The sequence below is a fragment of the Hoplias malabaricus genome, chromosome 16 (genome assembly GCF_029633855.1).
Source record: "Hoplias malabaricus isolate fHopMal1 chromosome 16, fHopMal1.hap1, whole genome shotgun sequence".
Classification (NCBI taxonomy): domain Eukaryota; kingdom Metazoa; phylum Chordata; class Actinopteri; order Characiformes; family Erythrinidae; genus Hoplias; species Hoplias malabaricus.
The window spans coordinates 15,761,545-15,770,617 of NC_089815.1; positions in this window are offsets into that span (position 1 = coordinate 15,761,545).

The window sequence follows — 9,073 nt, forward strand, 5'->3', positions numbered from 1 at the left end:
CCATTGTAGGTCTGTAACGAGAAAGTTGGTGACCTCTGAACAGTATGCACCTCAGCATCCACTGACCCCACTCTGTCATACCACTTTGTGGATGAGTTGCTGTTGTTCCCAATTACAAACACCTTGTTATAATACCACTGATAGTTGACTGGAGTATTTAGTAGTGAGAGTAGTGAGGATATTTCATGACTGGTAGCATCCTATCACAATGACATTCACTGAGCTCCTGAGAACAACCCATTCTTTCACAAATGATTGTAGAAGCAGTCTACATGCCTAAGTGCTTGGTTTATAAAGCTGTGGCAATTGAAGTGATTGGAACTCAGTGAAATTCAGTCATTTGGATGGGTGAGTAAATACTTAGTGTACATAGTGTATATTTAACCAACCTATTGTTAGGTTTAACCTACTTGAGGTCCAGACTGCTTGGTTTGAGGTGCAGGCATCTTGGTATGACAGGTTTTAAGTTATGGCATAACAGCATACACAATATTTGGTAAGGGGTTTTGTGCTGTAAATATGTTCTGCTTAAAACCCAGCCTCTCCTGACTCATTACTTTGGAGGTCTGTAAAGTGTTGAGAACCAAAAAGTGGAATCCAAAACTGAGAAATTAAATACATACATATATACAGTGTACTCACCCCTAGCCCTGCAGTGTGTGTGTGTGTGTGTATATCAGACAGTGGCTGTGTATGTGTTTCAGACAGCAGTTCCACTGAACTGCAGGGCAAGTACTGTGTGTGTGTGTATGAAGAGGTACAAATCACTGGCTTCTGCTGATGTTGCATGGTGTGTAGAATGTAACTGTTGAGTGGGGCTTATCTCCAGCAGCCAATGGCTGAATAGTTCCCGCCCTCCTTTCAAAATAGGGCCAGAACTCAGTGAAGGTGCAAATACAAAATAATGCATTTAAAATGCATAAACCTGCTTTTAAAGCTCAGTATTAATTAAAGTTCTCTCCTTTTCAAAATTTACTTCTCGTTTTTAGGGTTCTCAAATGTTTTGACCCTATTTTGATATCATACTCAGGCTCATTCAATTAATTTCTTTCCATTTCATTTTATTTCATGGATTTCTATGGATATTATTTGTAAATGAAATATTGAACACTAGTATCTAGATAATGTACGATATATTTTATTATATTATTTATAATGGGATAGCATTCTCGTTATCTATTAACACCATTAACATGTGGTGTACACTGATACACACAATAGCAATACCACTTGCTTAAATACAGCACCGAGCAGTGTAGAGTGTTAAAATGCAGCAGATATCTGAAGACTGCTCTGCGTGAGTGTGAGGGACCCTGGGTCATATGCCATCTGCTCAACCTGGGGGTTCTCCTGCTCTATAAATATTCAGTTATTGTTCAGTGTGTAATCAGCAAGCTTGAAAAAAGCACCAGAAAAGGCCAACAACCCCACCATCAGTGATGGGCAGGAAATACCAGCAGCTGGAAGCGATTAAAAGTGACAGAACACAGCACAAATCAGTTGACTTACTCCTATTCTGCTGACCATCCTCCTCTTAAACCTTACATAAGGGAGAACTCATTCAGGGTCAAAGATCTTGAGATACACAAATCCCACTCACAGAAAGGCTTTCAAATGGAAAAGGCCAACACAAATTGTTGTGTTGCACTAACATCCCCCGCTCTCTTGTGTTTGGGGATTGGGGATTGGCATGATGAGATAAGGGCTCAAAGGGTCAGAAAATGTAGCACACAAAAAAAAGCCTGAAATGCCTTCAACAGCTTGTTCTGGGGTGGGATGACAACAACAAAAAAACACATTTGTTGCCCTCCCACATTTAAATGATTGAAAGCTATGACACAATCAAACAGTACATTCTAATTAAAGCACATAATTTGGAAATGTGCCACAGTTTAGCTCAGTACTGCTCTATAAACATCAATCTAATGCTGAAGAAATGTGCTGAGGGGAAAAAAGTTAACTTAGAGGGCTTGACCTTGTCTAATGTGAGACTGAAGCTAAAGAGTCCTGGAAAGTCTCAGAACTGGACTAAAGCACAAAATGTCCTTCAGAGTCTTTAGCAGAAAACCACAGAGAGTGAGTGGTTGGTAACAAAAAATCTTCCTAATGACCTGTGCATTACATTATTTACACATTGTGTTTAAGATAGATATCTTTTTTAATGGAGTAGTGAGCTCCATATTCTTAACCAGGAAAAGAGAGAGGGTAAGAAACTCTGTCAGCACTCAAGTATCACTAATAAAGGCCATTGTGACAATGCTTTGCCAATACTGTAACTAAATATATCTATAGTGTGAGAAAAGAAATGAGTTAGAGGGAGTGAGAAAGAGAGAGAGAGGTGGAGAGCAAGATGAATGCTGGTACTGAAAGATCCTCTTTACACACACAGTAACACCTACTCTCAGATATGGAATGTGTGTGTGATAAAAAGCCCAAGAATAAACCCTTATTTACACCTCCATTGCAGCACCTCATCCACTCCCCCTGTCGAAGCAGCAGGAGAAACAAGCCATTCCCTCTCTCCAGGGGCAGGGGAGCCGGCCTGTCACCATGACAACACCCTGCTTCAGAACCATTGGGACCAGCAATCAATAGACACTAAAAAAAGAAGAGAGGAACTGGATTCAGGCTTGTTAGAACACTTTCTACCCTCATTTGTGTGCTGTGACAAAAATAAAATGTGTGTGTATGTGTGTGTGTGTGTGTTAAAAGCACTGACTTTCTTGAGTAGATATCAAAATAAAAAAAGTGAAACACCTGTTGCACAAGGACATATTAGATACTCTGCACTACACCCTATTTTAAATATTGCCGTTAACATGTTAGGGATCCACTCAATGAAACAAAAAGCTGTTTCATTCAGGGGCTACAAAGCAAAATTAATAATTATTCCAATAATAAATGGCCCATGAGAAGGAAAACCATAGAAAAGAAGTTGAGGGTTGAAATAGGGTTTGGTATGAGGTGCAGAGGATAAATACAAGAAAAAAGGAGGCAAGTGACACTTTAAGCATTTTTTAAACCCTCTTAAAAATAGCTGACTATTAAACAAAGAAATAAAATTGAGTGTGATACTTAAAAGAACACAAATGAATACATTGTCTGTATTATTCATTCATTCATTGCCTTTAACCGCTTATCCAATCAGGGTCACTGTGGGTTTGAAGCCTACCCAGAATCACTAGGCACAAGGTGGGAACACCGTATACTATAATATTTCCTAAAAATTTAGCACACAGTAAGTACATATTTATACTTTTGTTGATAATTGTTTTAGTGGTTTATTCCTTGCTGGTGAAGGATCCTGGGGTTGTGTTTTCCAGTCTCACTCCGGGTGACTGTCTGTGAGGAGTTGTGCTCGACCTGTGTCTGTGTGGGTTTTCTCCGGATACTGTGGTTTCCTCCCATAGACCAAAACAAATTAGAAAACATGCATTGATAGGTGGATTGGCTACTCAAAAGTGTCTGTAGTTGTGAGTGTGTGTCATCCTTTGCAGGACTGGCGTCCCCTCCAGGTTGTGTTCCCGCCTTGCGGCCAGTGATTCTGGGTAGGCTCCTGACCCACCGAGACCCTGAACTGGATAAGATGTTACAGACAATGAATGAATGAATGATCTGAATCTGAATCCAATAACTGCCCCTTTGTAAACAGTACAAATGTGTGATTTCTCAAAAATTAATCATTTCAGGTAGATTACATGACTTTGTATTCAATAGTGGAGACTGATTATTTGAAGAATGGAAAATGAAAGATGTTTTTAAAATAAAAGCCTACTGACAAACATCCTCTGAATGAGCTGTATAACATGAGACTTCCGTTCCAATTGGCTGCAGCCAAATTATCTCCAGGATCACTCCCATGGATTGAATTCCCAGAAAAAGAAGCTGAAAGTGAAAGTGTCTCTCCCTGGGGCAACCCAGCAGGAAACTCCAGTGGAAATTCCTCTGCTTCTTTGAACTAAAATTTCCCCATATCAAGACTTGTAATCATACACAGGATAAAGCTTCACATAGGGCCCACCCCACTCTCTTCCTACCTGCAGCCACAGAATTATTATCATCATCGCCTATTTAAATCCTACACCCAACTACTAAAGATGTGGCTGTTTATGATCTGATCAGCAGCCACCTACCCCTAACAACTAAGGTTACTCATTGAACACATCCCATGAGTACACAAACCACCCACTACCTCGTCACAGGGGTCATCGTGTATGCATTCCTCCTCATCTGTCTTTCACTGAATTAAGCCCACAACACATCCAGAAGGCTCAACAGTGAAGTCTGGCATCCCAAACCTGTTAACCACCAATAACCATAAATTCACACTGGCCTGCCTGGTGACTCAGACTGTACCTAGCTCCAGTGGCACTGTTAATGCTCACTGCCACCACTTCCATGTGATCTTTACATGTGACATCACCAACAACCACAATAATACTTCTGCAGTGTATTTCCTCAACTTGTCTGCACATTCATCATCCACATCCGCTGACTAGACCTTCCAGCTGTTTCTGATAACTCCTTCACAGCTGCCCTTAATTTTTGGCCCCTAACACAAAACTGCACAAGCAGGGATGTGGCAGACTTGGCTACAAACCCAGTGCGCTCTGGGACCTGCAGTTTTTGGGGGTTTTTTTTGCCTATGCCTGCCAGCATTTTCCAATCTCGTGCTTCACCCCATCTAAAGGTATTAATAGCCTGTGTACACTGTCAAATATGTCTGTCCCCCATGCACAAACCTAACCACTCCAAACACTTGCATTAACCTCTAGGCATTTGCTGTCCATCAAACACACTAAAACCCTTAGCACCTGATTATGTCTCCATGTATACCGACCCTGTGACAATCTATATTCACAAGCTGATAGAAACCTGATTTTTCAGCATGCCAACCCCTGTACATAATCTACAACTGGGGTCTTCACCTACCCACTCTCCAAGATTTTAGACATTGCATAATGATGCCAGCAAATCTTGCTAACTGATCTTCTGCTTTTCTAGATTCTCCCAACGAGGACACTAGCCTTTTATTGCCTTTGACACTGCTGTTGCACAATCTTCCTGCTTGCCAAATAAAACTAGTCATCATTTGCTTTCTCTCTGGTGATGTGGCCTAGTTAAAGCTTTCAACAAATTTCCTGACTCATGGCTGGCCATTAGCTCTAATGACCTGCTGGCTACAAGCACTGCAAATTGCAGATTCCAATTTCTTTCTTCTTTTGTGACTGGCGCTGCTGCTTTTACCAATGTATCCTAACAAAATCATTTTTGTATATTTAAATTCCTTAACTAGGGTGACCAGACATCCTCTTTTATCCACACATGTCCTCTTCTTTAGACTAAAAATATGTCAGAGTGGAATTTCAAAAACGTCCGGGATTTTGTTTTTCTAGAGCTTAAAACTTCGAGAAGCGTTTCGTTCACAAACTAGTCCCGCCCTCCCCTACTCCGTTTGGTTCGCTTGAGTGAGAAGGGGGAGTGGTGAAGTAGCCTAAAATCTTCTGATTGCATGGTCTGACTGTAGAGCTACCATTATTGGTCAGACTGCACGTCAGTAGTCCTTGTTTACGTCAGGCAAAGCTCATGTACCTACCTACCTACCTTAACAAAACTTGCAAGTGGTAGCTCCAGCACCCCACTGCGGCACCACAGCCACTTCCTTATAGCTTGTTCATAACTGTTTCCATCCTTTCTTCTTCTGTGATTGGAATGCCATAAACTATCAGCAGCCATCTAATACAAGGCAGAAGGCCATACTGCAGACTCCACAATTTCAACTTCCCTGGCAAACATGATCTAGCAATGCTATTTATAGCCTTCACCAATTCAGGTTTGGTGCCACAACTTGCTCGGTACCATTTAGCACTGCACTATACCATCTACCTAAACTCTTCACTGGTCTATCCAGTACCATGAGGTGATATCTCCTTTCATCAAAATATTTTCCTGCACAAGTTTTTCTTTGCATATCAACAGACTTCTACACTTTCTAGGTTTTACTTTCAGCCTACACAACCTCAGATTAAAATTTAACTTCCCCAGCACTTGCCGTGTGCAAGGCAAAGTAGTCGTCACTATGTGGTCAAAGTGTGAGGAGACATTGTTTACAACAAGAGAACTAGACAGGCTAAAGAACTAGACAGTGGGGCTAAACACACAAAGGTTAGGGGTTAAACACAAAGGTTAGACACAAAACAAGAGAGACTAAACACTGGATTACAAGACATAACACAACACAACACAGAGACTAAAAGAGAAGCATGAAGAGAATACTGATAGCAAACAATGACCCACACCTAGGAGACGGACACAGGCTATAAAAAGACACCACAGACAAAAAACACCTGGGGACTATTCAAGACACGCAACACTAGAAATACATGGGCGGAGTAATCATATGACAAGAGGAAACACGAGGGCAGGAAAATCACGACAAGGAAACAACCAGGAACCAAAATTCTCTTAACCTACGGCAGCTGCGATGGGCTTAAGTGTGTGATGTAACACAAGCAGCGCCGCGGGTTGACAAATACTGTAGATATGGCTGAGAAGCACATTCTCACAGTTTCTCAGTACCAAGAGCTCTTTAAAAGTATATCACGACATAGTGAGGGAGAATGGCGAACTACCAGGTTCGTACTCGGAATTTCACATTTACGAGGCCACTACACATATGAATTTAGCCAGACTGTTAGCAACAAGCCTGCATAAAAAAGTGTGCTGATGACGCGAACACCGCTCGATGCCAAGCGGAGCGCACAGCGGCGACGCGCAGAACGCTTGTCACCCACCAATATACCTATTTCTAATCCCTGCTAATCATTCATTAAATATATCCATCCATCCATTATCTGTAACCGCTTATCTTATTTATAAAGAATAACAAAATAACACAATGAAAGAAAAAAATGTAAATTGGACTGTGAATGGAAAAGTGCTTAAATGTGGCATTTTGTCTAAAATTATTTTTAATCACCAGCGGTCCCACCAGAAAACGCTGTGCAAAACACTAGTGGACCTCCAACTTTGCCCTCAGTGGGACAGCAGTGGTCTGCCGTCTCCTTGCTATCAGGGAAGGCATAGGCACACCCTGGAGGGGGTGTCAGTCCTATGGACACATATGACTAGCCCAGGGGTCGGCAACCCGCCGCTCCAGAGCCGCATGCAGCTCTTTGATCCCTCTGATGCAGCTCGGCTTTTAAAATAATTACTGAGTTGTAACGGTTACAGCTACACTGTGCCTTTAAGAGAGGGGCCCTCTATGTTTATATATGTGTGTGCAGGTATATAAGGGTCTCTCCAATGAGGGGTGGGGCCCAGTAGAGTGACCTCCAAGGAGAAGGGGGTAAGCTGGTGTATCGGCTTTAGGCTGCATTCCTCCATTTTAGTGTAAACTCTACTGAATCCAGTAACACTGTCAAGAAGCTCCGCGCTGCCCTTTTCTTTATGTATGAACGGCTGGGGTAGTAGCCGTGTGACCTGGCTTTGTATGGTCCGTGTATGTAGCTAAATAAACTAGCCTTGGTGTAGCCCACTTCGGAGTATGTGTCCTGAATGCTAACTGCTAGCGGCCTACTACACACCACGTAACCTCTAGGCCGGGAGCTTCTCAAATTCCCCCCGCCCTAAAGGGGAGGTTTTCACAGACGAAGTGGTCCAGAGTATTTAATTAAAATGTATTTTATTTTGTTTCGTTCATTTTCAATTATTAAAATATTTTTGTCTCTCTTAATACACGTGACAACTTCCAATGTGCGACACCCGCCAGTGTGCGGTTTCTTGAACTTTTTGACAGCTGACTGCACGGCGCCAGTAAAATAATAACGGCACGCAGAGAGAGGACAGCAATTTGTTTGCTGCCAGTGGATCATTTAAGTTCGGCGTTTTTTTTTTCCATTACTACAAGGACTCAAATAGACATTGAGTATTTTACTTATCCTTCAACCCAACATCTTTTTTCGAGTTAAAAATGTTTCATTGCATGCAGAAATGTTATTTCATTTTCTCTGCAGTCGTTTATTGATTTCATAAATGTAAAAAAATATAGTTTGCTTATACATAGCACAAAGGCAAAAAAAAAACCTGTTATGCGCATTGCTATTTCATTTAAAATTTCAAAAGGGTTTTGTGGCTTTCAGTGTTTTCTTTACTGTGTGAAATGGGTCCAAATGGCTCTTTGAGTGGTAAAGGTTGCCGACCCCTGGACTAGCCAATTCACCTACAATTGTGTGAGGTTTTTTAACCATTGTAGGGAACCCAAACACCCGGAGGAAACCCAAACAGATACAGGGAGAACACACGATCCTCCTCAACGACACCCAGAGCAGGGCTCAAACCCACGATCCCAGGACCCTGGAGCTGTGTGACATTAACACTACCGGTTGAGCAACTGTGCTGCCCTAATTGCTGCCATGAAGTAACAAATTACCTTGTAATAAACCAAAACTGAATATTCTCAAACCAGCCAAGTAACCTTATCTGGCACCTGGAAGTCTTATCTTATACAACAACAAGAACAACAACAAAAATAAAAACAGTTTAAGGTTTTTGCAATTGCTTGATTACATGTAATAACTCAATTAAAAATTATTCTATTCACTCAAAAAAAAAAAAGTGAGTGTAAGTGCAAAACTCATTTGGTTATTTACAGCCCTCCGGTTTGCCATTAGGTATGGTGACCTTATGCAAATTCTTTACATTGTAGCAGTTTATCAGTAAAATATTTCAGAACCACTTTAAAATAAGTGTACATCTGTATATAAATGTTTCTAAATTGTTTATAATCTGTTCTTAAAATGGTAATTAATTAGCCAGTAAACACCTTAAAGTTCATTAATAATAATTTTAACACAGGGATAGAAATGGTAACAGTGACCTCTTATTGTCTAATATTAAAAAATGTCAGCAAACTTACTGAAAATATCAAGGTAAAAAATAAGCTAAGACCTGAGAAAGTAAATATAGTCATTCCTTAGGTTAAGGTGCAAAGAGGCATTCTATTGGTGGTTAAATTGTTACATTTATTAAACATTTGTGCAGAAGCAAGCTTAATGTCAAATGACAGAAAAGA